The following is a 14,803-nucleotide window of genomic DNA, read 5'->3' as shown; positions in this document are numbered from 1 at the left end:
ATTTATTTACCTACAATGTCGAGCAAATTGTTAATTCCAAAAATACAATTCCATTTCGAAAAATCGATCGCGGAAATGCTAATTCGGGAATGGGAGAAAATTGTTCTTAAATTGAAGTATTTTTTGTTGTTATATCGATAATCGATCGACTCTTATTAAAAGCTTCGTTTCCTATCTCTATTTTCGAGTTTGTATTTTTGGAAACGAATTTTGGACCAGTATTTCATCCCGGTAATTAAAAGTGATACACGCGTATCATCTTTGCCTATTGCGCAAATTCGCGATGTCGCATTTAAATCGAGCCTCTTCTTCCAAAAGTGTAAAATCGGGGTCCAGGAATTTTTATGATCGCAGGTAAGGGGGGTTTTAACCCTTTGCACTCGACGATATTTTGGCTAAAAAAGAGTAGGAGTTCCAAGATTTTCTACTATAAAGCTGACGATATTTGAGCAGTAAATAAAAAATAGTATAATAATTGACACGTAGAATTATTTGATTTCGATACCTCGCCCACCGTTACGTTATCTTAAATTTGATATGTTAATTAACATCGATCTTCGAAATTTGATCAAATTCCCTAGTATTCGTTTTTAGGCTGTACTTATTTTTAGGTTGCCACGATTACGATCGAGTAACAGATCGGCGCGTTTGACCCGATGGACAAAGGCGGGAGATTCGAAAGACGAAATGCTCGGAGTGCTTCGAAACAGGTCTGGCGAAAATGTTGCCGCGTCTGAGTATCGAAGGAACGAAACAATGGCTCCCACGAGAGAAACGAAACGCGAGAAGTCTCGTCGTCTTCTTTAATTGAAGCTATTTCCTCGAAAGTTCCCGTCGCCAAAGACGTCGCGTGCGTTCGCTACGGTGCCTCGTAAACAGCGTGATTCGCGATTGAAAGCTCTCGACGCCGGAACAGGCATTCTTCCGCGATTTCATCGGCGACGGAGCCGGCCGAAGGAATTTCGCGAAGAAATTTCGCCCGCCGGCTGAGCGGTCTGAAAAGGCCCGTAATCGCGTTGCAGCCGTTAAACGGGGAAACTCGCGCGAACAGAAGCGCGACGCCTCGACGAAACTCCCTGAATCGCGTTGAAACTGTTTCAACGCGACAAACGGTCGCTATGGTTTCGTATAATTGGCCCGATTCGCGATTCTTCGCGAATAAACTCGGTCCGTTGATCAATTAGGGGCTGATCCAGATTCGTTTCGAATATTCCGCCAAAAGGTATTACCGGTCTTTCAGCTGTTCTTTGGAAAAATCTATGGCCCTTTGGAGTTTAAAAAAGCGGAAAAATCGAGTCCTTTGTGTCTATCTTCGTTGCGTTAATATAAGGCGAATGACAGCCTTCGTAATGGTACTAATTACGGTACTTACGTCACGAATAATTATTAAGACCGTTTGAGCGATTTTTCCACAGCCCGTTGAACTACGGTTTCCATCAATTTTTAGGTTAGAATCGAATGGAGAGACATAAATGGCGTTTCTAGACTCGCGATTCCGATTCCATACCATTTATTCGTCTACTATAATATCGAAATTTATTGTCCCGAAACACTTGCACATTCGGCAGTGCGAGCACAATACGGAAGAGCCGGGAAATACGCGGATTCGTTGAATTTCGACGCCATATTTTTTTACGGAATGGAACCCAGCGCTCTGGGAGACTGGTCAACGCGAAGAAGACCACGTCGCTGGTGCATTTTCGCGAAACTGGAAAATCCGTACAATAGACCATTGGTTAACCACTTTTACGAAAGCTATTTCAACGTCACTGTGACGTACAAGTTGGATTGTGACATCGCGTGGATGTATGGGATCATTCGGGGCAAAATGGCCAGCGAAATTGTCGCCCCTTTTCGCATCGCTGGTCGACCCTCAGTCCATTCAACTGTACGACTAACGAGCGAATATTTCTTATACCTCGTTATCGCTGCTTTGCATAATTCGAATACACAGAGACGTCATTGACGAGGAAGTAGCAGGCAAACGGTCTGCTCATCGATTATTCAAGAGTATTCGTTCGAATAGCGAAAATCCTTTTCACGTTCTACTAAACGCCTATTAATATGCAGTTTGCTTTCGGGACTCGAGCTCCTGGAATATATTAAACCGGGATTTTTACCTGCTAGCCTCTACAAATTTAATAAATTCGATTAAATTTTCATTTTAAATACCTCGAATTAAATTGTCAATCATCTCATCGGTGTATTTGCGACTCGTGACACGCGATCAGCGCAAAAAAATTCGTTTTTACGGATAACACGTAATAACACGCGATTTGACGCGTTGCGCGATGCGAGCCATATTGACTAAGAAGAATGCGAAAAAATTCGTTTTTGCGGATAACACGTGGTTTGACACGTTGCGCACGTTGCGAGACGTGGACTAAGAAGAACGCTAAAAAATTCGTTTTTGCGGGTAATACGTAGTCTGACGCGTTGGACGCGGTGCGAGCCATAGACTAAGAAGAATGCTAGACCATACGTCGGTGGGCAACTGCGTGCCAACGATGGCAGTCTCGAGCGCCGCGCTAAACTGTCCAGACACGTAGACATTTGCGGTAAGTGCGGTAAGTGCGGTAATTATAACTGTTCCTGCCGCAACCACTGCTTCTTCAAGATCGTTCAGCACGACTGCTTTTTCTATTCCGCGTTCGTGAAACCTCCACAGAGTGGACTTGCGTAACCGTGACAATGGTGCGACGCTCTGACGCCGGAAACAACGCGAGGTCTTGCATCGCGGAGTATTCGACGTTCCCGTACAGTTGTTTGCCTTTTGTCATGTAAATCACCGACGAACAGACTGGACTACTCGCTAGAGAAATAGTTTCGCATACGCGTCACCAATTAGACCTTCCGTTGCAACTGATCGCGAGCGCACAGCGTTTCCAGGCATCTGGCTAAATATTTAAAATTCCCACGGTCGCGAATTACGTTCGCGTGGGGTAAAATATGAGAAAGTCAACGATCGCGTTTATCCAACCTTAGCGTGCCATCTGTACGATTTCTCGTCGCGGGAACTGGGAAATATTCCGTCGATACGCACGAGGCGACGCCGGAAGTGCACGATTGCTCGCACGTGTCTGTCCAGTCGGGCATAAATCACCGGAGACAGGCGAAATACGAAAAGTCGTCGTTATCGATAGTTAGTCATCGCTTTTATATCGTTTCCAAGATTAACCCACGCGAAACAACTTCCACCCGATGGCGATTGAAACGCTCGAAGCAGCTGTTACCACGGATTCGTTAACGGCCACGAGCACCGCGCGTGCTCTATTCAGAGAAATCGCTGTTTTCAACGCTGGATACGTCGCGACGGAATAATATCGGCGAACAATGGAAAAATTATACCAGGCGTAAACCTGCATAACGCGTGCAACGAATTGACGTAACTAGCTCCCGTCTCTCTCCTCGTCGGTCGATTAAGCTTCGCTGTGTCCGTTAATTAAACAAAAGCGAAACGAAACTGAACGGGGGTGGAAAAAAGGGGCGGAAAAAATATAGGAGAGACGAGAATCGTTACGGAACCGTGTCCATAAATTGCAACCATAGCTGCGTTAGACAGCTTCGAATTCCGCTCGGAATTGCGACCGGCCGATGAAACTTATCAGTCCAGTGTACACGAGGCAGTGTGCAATCAGTGCGAACGAGTATCTGAATATCGGTCATTTTGTCGCGCGATCGCATGATCGCATTATGAATTCTTCAAGGTAACGAACTGCGTTTCACGCCGATCTCCAATCGCGAATCCAACGGTGACAGTACGTGCAACGCGATTCCGTGCGATGCCCACGGACGTATCTGTCGAACGGTCTCGCCCGAGGAAAGAAAAGGAGCGTCAGTGACAGCGATTAGAGGAATAAAACGGGGGGGAAAAAAGGGAACGAGAAAGGAGCGTGTACCAAGCCGTTTGACATCCTGACAGGACAGATTCGAACGTTTCGAATCAACAAATTGACACGGGAAGGAACAACAAGCTTTTTAAATCGCTCAATTCGTTTGACAAGCTCACCAGCGCTAGGCAGCCTTTTGACCCCAGAAAATCCAGCGCGTAAATTCTCCCTCTGTTATGTTTTAGCGTTTCGCGTGTCATGAATCGACCGATCCTGACGTGGGATATTAACAAAGAGTTTCGCCAGATTTATTCGCGAAAAATCGCTAAGTCGTTTCGTATTTTTGTTTCACCTTTGTCCCTATTCGGCGACCTTTCGACGCTCGCCATAGGTCGAATTAATCGTATCAAAAATCGTTTCGCACTCGCGACATCGATTATACATCAGGATCGAATTGCGATTCGTTCGCGAAAAATCGAGCGGGATCTCGTTAAGCGTCGTTTCGCGTTTTCGTTTCGTCTTTAACTTTGTATCGGTATCTCCCTTCGACCATCGCGGATTTCGCGGATTTCGTTGGCGATCTTCGCAAGATCTTCGCGAGATCTTCGCATTAGAGCAAGGCGCTGGAAGGATCGCTATTCTGGCGGTCGTTATTTGTTGCGCGATTCTCGTCAAACTTTTTCCATGCAGAGACGCGGTGGAATTGCCCCTCGATTATTGTCATCGTGACAAAAGCGTAGTTGCTCGGGGCTGAGGGAGCAAAAGGGGGAGAAAAAAAGGAAACGCTCGCGAAAGAAATAACGAGCTCAGTGCGCTCTTTCCCCGAGTTTCTTTCCGCCCCGAACCAAGGAAACTTCCCCGTCCTACCCTAAACACGTTCGATTAAGTTCTGTCTACGGGTAGTTACGTCAACAAACTCGAACGCCGAGAGACGCTGTTAATACGAACAGTAGGATAGTTCACCTGTGAGCCATTGCGCAATTTCGCCAAGTAATTTGGAAATGTAGCGCGCAAAGTAGCAGCACGTAGACCGCGGGATGGGATGAAGCTGTCACGATTATTCTTTGTCCACGGTACTCGTGACAGGGCCAAGAAGATGGTTCCGCGTGGCTGAGAGACGGAGTAGCGGATTTTGACAAACCCGGTTTTCGTCTGCGCGAGATTAACCCTTTCGCTATCGCAGATGTCACTGCGGAGTCCATAGCGTAGAACGAAGCACCGTGTCAAAGATGGAAACATTATGGGGTCAAGTTTTGAAAAATAAAATAATAAAAAGGAAATTCCGACCATCGCAATAGCACTTGCAATTCTTCGCGAAGAGAGCTAAGCGGAACGGTAGCACTTGTCTTAATTTTTGGCTCAATTTTTGTGGCCGGTGACTATAGTGTAGTAGATGGTCACCTCGACAATAATCATCCGTAGTAGCGAAAGTTCCCAAGCCTTCGAATAGTCGAAATCGAGATATTGGATTACAAGTTAAGAAACGATGGAGGCAAATTTTGACGATAAAGCATTCGACTAACTTCGAACTCTTCGCGTTTAAAATAAAACGAAGAATGAAATAACTCGTCGATTCCATTGACGTTTCGAGACAGAGAGGATTCTATCATCTTCAATTTGTTTCCTTAGAATCGGTGAATCTTTCCTGTATCATAATCCAGGAAATATATCGTCTTTCCTACTACCGACTCCACGACAGCGTCTTACTTTCAAGGATCGGAATGCGATACTAATAAAAGCCGAATAAAATTGGCAGAAGTCGCGTTTCGCGCGAATGCGATTCGACAAATGATCAGATGTCAGCGCATCGAAAAATAAATCGCGAAAACGAGCAAATATATTCGGGGTACGTTCTTCACATTGGAACTACCGATCACTAAATAGGCCTAAGCGGTACGACGAAGATAGATAATTATACCAATACGAGCGGATGTCAATTATTTTAAAAACAGGTATTATACGTTTTTAGCAATTGCAAAAAGGAAAATTCCGAGACTAGTCCCTCTGACTAGATCGGTAGCTCTAAGCGACAGCAGTGCCCTACGACTATCAGGCATAAATAATAATTTTATCGGTCCGATGAAGATAAGTGAATATATAAATTACAGTTCTATCTCGATACAAGCGGATGTCAATTATTTTAAAAGTAAATATACGTTTTTAGCAATTGCAAAAAGGAAAATTCCGTGACCAGTCCCCCCGACTGGACCGGTAGCTCTAAGCAACAGCAGTGGCCTGTGACTATCAGTCATAAATAATAATTTTATCGGCCCGATGAAGATAAGTAAATATATAAATTACAGTTCTATCTCGATACAAGCGGATGTCAATTATTTTAAAAGTAAATATACGTTTTTAGCAATTGCAAAAAGGAAAATTCCGTGACCAGTCCCCCCGACTGGACCGGTAGCTCTAAGCAACAGCAGTGGCCTGTGACTATCAGTCATAAATAATAATTTTATCGGCCCGATGAAGATAAGTAAATATATAAATTACAGTTCTATCTCGATACAAGCGGATGTCAATTATTTTAAAAGTAAATATACGTTTTTAGCAATTGCAGAAAGGAAAATTCCGAGACCAGCCCCTTCGACTAGATCGGTAGCTCTAAGCAGCAGCAGTGCTCTACGACAAGCAGCCGGACGCGCATCTCGCAATTGGATTAATTCGTGGAAATTATTCCGCTCATTGGTACAGCTCTTCCCGCCGAATCTAACTTTCGTGGACCGTCTGCAAAACTAACTTCGATTCTCTTGCCGTCACCGCGGAAACTTCCGGTCGGACCGGAGGGCGTCGCCATCGAACTTGCTCGTCCCGAAGAAAGAACAGGAAGAGTCCCCGCGGAGTAATCTGTCAGACGCAGAACGCGCGTTAAGGACCGCAAACACCCCCGTGGAAAATCGATCCCGCATACCTGTTTTCCACGACGGACCGCGTGGATCCAGACGATACGCGATCCAGGCTCGATCGAAACGCGATTTAAGCGCCATCCTTGGAAACTCGATAAACTGGCCTGGGAATAGACGCGAGGACGGATGGTCAAGGGTGAATTCGAGCGTCTCGAGGGTGGACATTAGTCGAGACTGTAAGGGGTACTCGGCCACGGACTCGCGCCGCCATTTCGTTGGCAACGAACCGGAAGTTGGACGATAACTCGCTCGTAAAGCGTAAGGCGACCCTGGGCGAAATTTTTGGTAGATGTAACTGCGAGCGTGAGATCGGATTTCCACGACATTTTCGATTTCTCTTCGACTCGCTAGGAGTCGCTATTTCTTCCATTCGGAATGAGCTTTATTCGGCTAGATCGTCCTATTTCACTGGGAACAAGAGCCCTGAATTTTATCCGCTAAACGGTAGATCCACGAACGGGAAAGTGTCGCGAAACTGGGCTCGGATCGTTGGAATACTCGATGAAAAATCGGCCGGACGATAAAAATTGGTTCACCTATATTACGGGAGGATGGAGTTCGATACTGGAATCGAGGTGAGGGATTAATCGCGTTGTTTCTGCCACGATGGTGCCTGGTCAAATATTTAAGCAGCGGTGGAAGGCGGAGATCAAATAAGTAATCGCGCAGATATCGAACTATACGAATGGGCACAAGCATGGCGTGTTTGATCATTATGGAATAAACGGAGATCGACGTTCGGAAGTTGTCCGTTGACGGATCGCTCGCAAACTCCCCTGTTATTTCGCCTAACTCGTAACTATCACCTGCTTAACTTCCGCGTACACGCACGTCCCGGGGATATGTACGTTGGACAAGCCTTCGACGTCGCGTTTATATCGTAAATTAACAAACGTGACGTTAATTATTACGATGTAAAGTGCACGGAGCCGTCTATCGGCTATTGGAAATCGGGCAAATGTTATTGACACGCGAACAATCGTACTTTGCCATCGCTTGTTATTGTAGAGGAAGAAGAGGAAGGAAGGTATAATATAACAGAGAGAGGGGGAGAGAGAGAGAGAGAGAGAGAGAGAGAAACGGAGATAGAGAAGGTGGATACGCGAGGGAACGCTGAAAATCTGTGGGAAATAAAAAAATTGGGGATCTTCGTATCTCGAGTTGCTCGAAATTCAATGTTATGTCTACCTATCAGCTGCGTTGTTAAAAAAAGTGAAAAAAGGAAAATAAAAATAGCGGAAAAATTGGAAAAAGAATAAAAGGGATGAAATATGGAGCACGCCTGGTCGGTGAAAAAAAAACAACGTTCCGCGTTTTATCCCGTATCGTTAAGTTGACTCGCGAATATCGTCGCAATGCCGTTAGAGACGAACAAACAGTCGGGCGTGTTGGAACAACGTGTAACGGCGAGAGGAGATGCAACGATAACGCAAACGAAGATTATCATCGAATTACCGCAGCGAAATTGCAGGTCGGCGGTATTAAACGGCGCAGGAAGGGGAAAGATAAAGGCCACCCCCGGGAAGAAAATACCGATCGCTCGCGATCGCTCGTGACCGAATTCTCGAGCAAACGCAGGTACGTTTACCCGAGGTGAACGCGGTAATTAGTGAAAAATTCAAAGCGCGATCGATCGATCAGGCAGATAGGTTCGTTCGAGCCGATCCAACGCCACTCGAGCAAACGAAAGGTTACCGTTATGCTTTCTTCTCGTTGCGCGTTCCCTCCTTACCAATTACGATCGTTTCTTACCGGCTCTCGAGATTCGAGACGAAAGAAGGATCGATAAAGTCGGCACAGAGAAGAATTTCCCGCCACTCGTGGAACACGGTTGAGAACCGCTTCGTTAACGAGTCATCGATACTCCATCGCGTCTCTCCAGACACCCATCTAACGACGATGACTCATGAGCGCCCTGTCATCGAGAGGCCCTCCAGTCAGCCAGCAAAGCGCAAACATCCACACGGTGCCACTCCGTGGCAAAGTAAACGCTTTCGAATCGTCGGTCCTCCACGCTTCGTCCGGAAAAGTCAAGGCCCGAGCGATGAATACAAGCGACGCGAGTAGCTGGATGGACGCGAAAGCGAAAGAAGAAAAAGAAAGGAAGAAAGGAAAAAATTACCGGCCTCTCAGACCCACTTGGACCCGATGCGATGCTTTCTTTCAAGACTTCTCTCTAGACTCGCGCGCCACCCCCGTCCCATTACGTCCACGCGCCCCGCGTCTACACCCCCTTCCCACATCCCTGTTCGCACTTATTTTTCCGTTTCCGCTTATTCTCGCTGCACTCCTAACCTGATTTACAGACGTCTCTCGCAGGAGTCCCAACTTCCGCTCGTGCAAGCCCTTCGAGTATCCGTGGACGACCAGGATCCGCGTCTGCGAATCGCAACTAATAGCAAGGCTATCCGAGCGATGGATCAAGCATAACGATTAGGCCCCGAAATTCGAAACTCGAGGTCGAAAATAACGATGGGGCGTAGGATTTCGAACGAACCGCGAAATTAATTATCTTCGTTCCTATGCCGGCTATCAGCAGCGGCGAGCCCAGTGGTGCAATTACCGTCGCTCACGCCCCGTTAATAACGAGTTCTCGCGAGCTCGAAAAGCGCAATCCTCCGACGTATCATTTTCACCCCCGATATTAAGACGTGGTTAACGGTCGGAGCGTGGCCCGAGCCGTGAGTAGATTTATCATTGTTCGGCGATATCGTGCGAAGTGGCAGTAAAGCTCGGGATCAGCGGCGGGTATCGTTCCGCCTACGGCCGTCCTCTTCTTTAATACCGTTTAACGCGCCACTTTGCCGGGCCGGGCCGGGCCGCGGCCGGCTATCTCGCGCGATCGCTCGGCGTTAATTAGCGAAATAAACTGGCCGCGAAAGTCGTTAATCGACACGGTCACGCGCGCTAAATAAGAGGCCGAACAGGTAGCTACGATATTCGATTCGGGACGGATCGATGGAATCCAACCGTCGAACGGCAGCTTCCCCGTTTTCTGCCGGCCGTGTGCAACAGCCGGTTAATGGAATTGATTGGAGCCCGGCGCGAGAGAGGATATCTCTGGCAATTAATCAAATTATTAAGCCGCGTGCGGTGCGTCGAGCCGCGCGTTGTTCCGCGAACATCCGCGCGAATATCCGCGCGACGACGCAGCCGTGAATCCGCTGACGAGGAGGGTGAGAAGCGAAACGCGCTCGTAGATCTCGCGCGGACATTGCGTATCCCGCTCGCGGCTTTTCTCGTGTTTCGCGCGCCATCTGTTAACCCTTCCGCTGCGAACACCGCCTTTAGGCGCTTAGCTAGAATCGCTGCCTCCGAGCGAACAGCGCCTTTAGGCGCCGTGCATTTTCTATCGGTAACTGCCCAATAATGCCCATTAAATCGTTTGTTTTCGTCGCGCTAGCAGCATACGCTTCTGATGCAGAGATCTCCCTAGGACCGCGCGTCCCAAGCTACGCCGGTCCCTAGAGATCAGCGTATACTTTCCGTTCAGGCCTCGCGGGTTCGTATAGCCCGGAAGGGCCCGCATGACAGCTAACTGTGGCGTGAACGGAACGGCACGTAAAACCGGGATGGTGTTTAACGTGTCAAGTGGTGGACTGTTTTATGTCCTTATTGTCAGTGTTGCTATGAACTAAAATCGCGTTCAAACAGAAATGAGCGTCGGTAGTTTTGAATGACCATCGTGGCAGCGGCTCTCGGCCCCACGGTACGGTTCTCTCAAATCCATCCCGTCCGCGAAGGAAAAATTTGTATTGAAGGAAAAATCGGCGCGTGTAGCACGGTGGAATCGGAAACGAACGGGGATGAACCGAGTTAAAGAAGATCGGTCGGATCGGCGCGATCGGGTCGGGAAAAACGCGACGGGCCGATGGGGGGATGCGACAAATCCGTTGGAAATTTCATAAGCACGCGTCTGGCGAAAGTTGCACGAGTGGGAGAATAGATATTTATAACGCGGCACGCGTCCGTGGCGAGATCCGAGATTTCGGGAGATGCCGCGAATATGCGATCAGGCACGGTTCCAGCGACGATCCCGCTCGTCCGTTTCACCGGCAAAGTGAGCGGAGGTGTCGAATAATGGGCTGAAAGGGATCGCGGGTCTGGGACGAGAGATTGGGCTTCGGTGGATGGGACGGAGACGACGTCGTGGGAAGAGTGACAGTAAGCCGTTCGTGGAACGTCTGCTCGCGTTCGCGAAATTGCCAGTAGCAGAAGCTCTCGAAGTAGCAGAAGCGTCTGCATCGGAACGAGACGCGCGCATCGTGCCGGTTTGCATCTGCAACAGATAGAAGACACTTTAGCCGATACGTTGCGCCGAGTCGTTGACGTTTCTCGGATCGATCCGGCCGACGATAATTCTTCGGGACGCGTCGACGGCGACGGCTGACGGTATTATTTGCTTTTAAGGGAATCGCCATCGATATGGATTCCGTTCGAATACGGACAGCAGGCACGCGGTACGTTTCTGTCGATACGATCAAGTGGAAACGGATCGAACGAGCGGAGGGTCCCTTCCCGTTGATGGAAATAACCCGCGAGGGGCCAAGTTGCAACCGACGACCTTGTTTCACCCATGTCGGTCCACGTCCGAATTTTACATCAGCCGCGATGCTATTGCTTCGCCGATTAATCCCCGCGTAGCTGCGTTATTAACGAACTCGATCGAATATCCGATTCGTTGTTTCTCGAATTCGAAAGTCATCCCTGAAACAGGGGGATGGATTACCATTGCCGGAATAAGCTACTCTGTGACGCGAAAAACCCGGGCTTCGTTGCACGCTCGGGGAAATCGGGGAAAATCGGGGGAAATCGGGGGGATGTCGGAGGGATATCAAGGCGGATGGGAATGGAAATCAACGCGAAATACGAGCACGTTAAAAGGCAAATTTTTATACCGGGCCGAATAACGATCTCGGTACATACGCACACGCGCGCACACCCCCGCGGGGAATATATTCCGCATCATTTGACTTTACGTAATACCCGTCGGATACGTGATCCGATGTACGTAACGCGCCTGTCCGTCCATTCAGCCATCCATCCGTCCAACACGTATCCCAAGATGTATGGACTCTTGAAGGTGCATCGAGCCGCGTCGCTATTAATAAGCCGCAAGCATCGAACCCGCGCACCCTTAGAAATGCATCGCGGGAAACTGGAGCAACCCTCGTTTCTTCGACCAGCGATCGTAAACCCTCGGACCCGGTTCCTCCTTACCTTTCTCCGTGAACCTAATCGCGATGAACTCGATGCGAGAATTCGGCACGAAATTCGAACTCGAGGGCGACACTCGCAGAGAGACATGTCACGGCGAACGAGCAGACGCTCGAAAGAAGATGAAGACGTTTCGGAGGAGCAAAGATCCGTGTGTTTCCGGTGGAATCGGTTGGCTGAGCGGTGGCAGCGATCGGGCCGGAAAAGCGTAGGTAAAAAGATGCACGGATGGCGAGGGAAAAAGTAGGAAGAAGCGGCGGGGTAAGTGGCGGCATAAATTGCCCGCGGCGAGGTGGCTCGCCGGTACAATGCGACTTCCAAGCGTATGCTCGCTCGCTATCGCCAATAACTCCGGTCCTTTCATATCTTGCCAATAATTCGTCCTCTAGCCAGAGGCGGAACGGAGAGAGGGCAGAGCCAGAATACGCTGGGGTAGATGGGCGTTCTTTCGGCCAGGCTCGTGGAGAACGGCCCAGGGAAATTTATCCAGCGGATAAAAATGTCTGTTAGAGTTTATATAGGGAACGGCGAGATTTCAATAAAACCCTCGATTGTAAAGTACAGATAGAGGAGGCCATCCGGACGTTACACGGGTCAGTGAAGCTCAAAGTCGACTATCTCGCTCCCTCGTCCCCTCTTTCACCCGCGCCTACGTGTCTCTTGCTCGCAGAGGGTGCTCCTTCTTCGAGAAGCTCCGTCGTCTTCGCTCGTTGAGCCGGTATCCCCGCGAACACGACACGCCCCTGTGCAGCGTCGCGTTATCGATACGAGCGTTTCTTTTTCGGTCAGGGAATCGTTTCTCGTCGAGTTAGGGGTCGGGACACGACGTCCAAGACGTTTGCTCGGGGAATGATCGAGGGTGGGCTGGATCCTGGCCACCCGGGACCAGTCCCGGTACCAAACCCGGTATCGTTGTTGCTTCTGTTTGTCGAGGATAAGGGTGGCGGTGGTGGGTGGACGCGTGGTTGCCGGAATTTCTTCCATTCCAACGTTTACCCTGGAAAATGTCACGGCTTCGCCAGAGACACGGTCCGATTTAATGGCAATCCCGTTTGCCGACCGATTTTCCCTTGTTGGCTCATCGATTAGATCGCGTTTCATCCCCGATCATCGGGGAATATTTTATCCAACGAGGTTTACCCTGAACAGTGCTAACGATACGATCGCGAACGGGGTCAGGGAACGCAGAGAACCTCTCGATTCGTCATCGCGGAATCAACGAGCGATAAATAAACGTGGTCGGCGTCGATCGTGTCGGGAACAGTGATTTCTAAGCGTAGTAACAGTCCTAACAGCTCTCGAACACGTGGTCGAGGCTGTCGAGGTGGCAAGCCTCGAATCGGTCCGCCGGTACTATCAATCCTGCTAGCGCGTCCGCTTTAAGACCGGCCATAAAGACCGAATCGGGCGATTTAACCGAGGTCCTCTGCTCCGTTCCTCCGCTTCGTTCTACACTCGAGGGACACGCTCGCGACGCGACGCGCTTACGACCGATCGAACGCTCGTCCGATGATAAAAACAGATATTTAAGGAGGATTAAATGAGCGGTTTACGAGCGTCTGGGACACCGTTGTCGCGTAATAAGCGTCGGAGGAAAGCGTGGAAAAGGGTTCGAGTTTTCTTACAGTCGCGTCTGTCGGAGCGCAACGAAAGGAGTGCTCTCGACCATCGGAATTGTTAATTTCGGGATTTAAAGCTGCGTTGAATAACAGCTCTCGAAGGAGGTTTATCGAAGCCGTTCCTTCCGATGACGATTGACACTTTGACAGCTACGTTGGTCATGTATTTTTGACTATGGTTTCTCTCCACGGTGCTCACCCGTGACCGCCAATAAGATAAACGCTCCATTGGTTAAGAATGTTATCTTGTATCACTAATTTATTATTATTTTGTCGTTATATGCTTTGGATAATAAAAATAATCAAAGTCAAAGCATTAAATAATGCCCATTAAATCATCGCCTACAATATCGTGTGAACCTCTTGAAAAATTTTACAAACTTCCTTAACCTCTTCGTTTAAAATATTCTGCGAGACACTGATAAGGAAATAGAACCAAACACGAGCGCGAGCAGCGTAGCTTCTAGAAGGAATCCGATATAAACAAAACGCGGGCTAGGCTTCACGGTCAGCGTTCGCCGATGTCTTTCCGCCTCAGTTACGTGTTATTCTTCGACGTGTTCGGACGTGTGCTCGTGGTGTGAGTGATTTTCCTGTATGGATGTTTCTGGATCTTGAGGTGGCACTGATGAACGCCTGCGAAAGTGAGCGAGAAATAAGGTAGGTGGAGATTACGTCTTCGGGAAATGTGGAAGGTTCAAGGGTGTCGAGGAATATGGGTTTATCGTACGAATGTCAATACTTTGACTGTCACGTTGGTCATATATGACCGGCCACGATTTGTCTCGCGATGCCACGGTGGTCATTATTGAATTACATCGAATGAAAATTGACAGTCAGTCAATTGTCAACCGTTACCGAGGTACCACGGTGTGGTACCACCAATAACGTAAATGCTCCATTGGCCAATTTATTATTATTTTGCAATTATATGCATTAAATAATAAAAATACTCCCGTGGCATCCTGAGCGAACACGTGATTGCGGCGTGGCAGTGAAAGGGTTAATCGGAATTACTCGGAATGAACCCCGTGGGTCTCGGTGGAAGACGAAACCGGTTATCGCGGTTGATGAGAAATATCGACAGAACCGATCGACCGACGCTTGTCCACGAATTCCTAACATGGCCGTCCAGTGTACGCGATGATCCACGTTACTCCGCACGCGTGACGTGGTCGCGCGAGAAGCGGATAATTAGTACGACCGATCGGAATAGTCTCACGCAGGA

General features: G+C 48.6%; 1 protein-coding gene across 1 annotated transcript in view; it reads right to left on the bottom strand.

Moving 5' to 3' along the window:
- Nucleotides 1–14,803, bottom strand: part of LOC108549230 (Dpr-interacting protein zeta) — a 284,709-nt gene that overhangs the window by 85,117 nt on the left and 184,789 nt on the right. The window lies entirely within an intron of this gene.

The sequence above is a fragment of the Eufriesea mexicana genome, unplaced genomic scaffold, assembly GCF_001483705.2.
Source record: "Eufriesea mexicana isolate 0111107269 unplaced genomic scaffold, ASM148370v2 scaffold1852, whole genome shotgun sequence".
In the NCBI taxonomy this organism is placed as follows: domain Eukaryota; kingdom Metazoa; phylum Arthropoda; class Insecta; order Hymenoptera; family Apidae; genus Eufriesea; species Eufriesea mexicana.
Note: the sequence above shows the minus strand (reverse complement) of the source record. Positions and strands in the feature narration are given on the sequence as shown.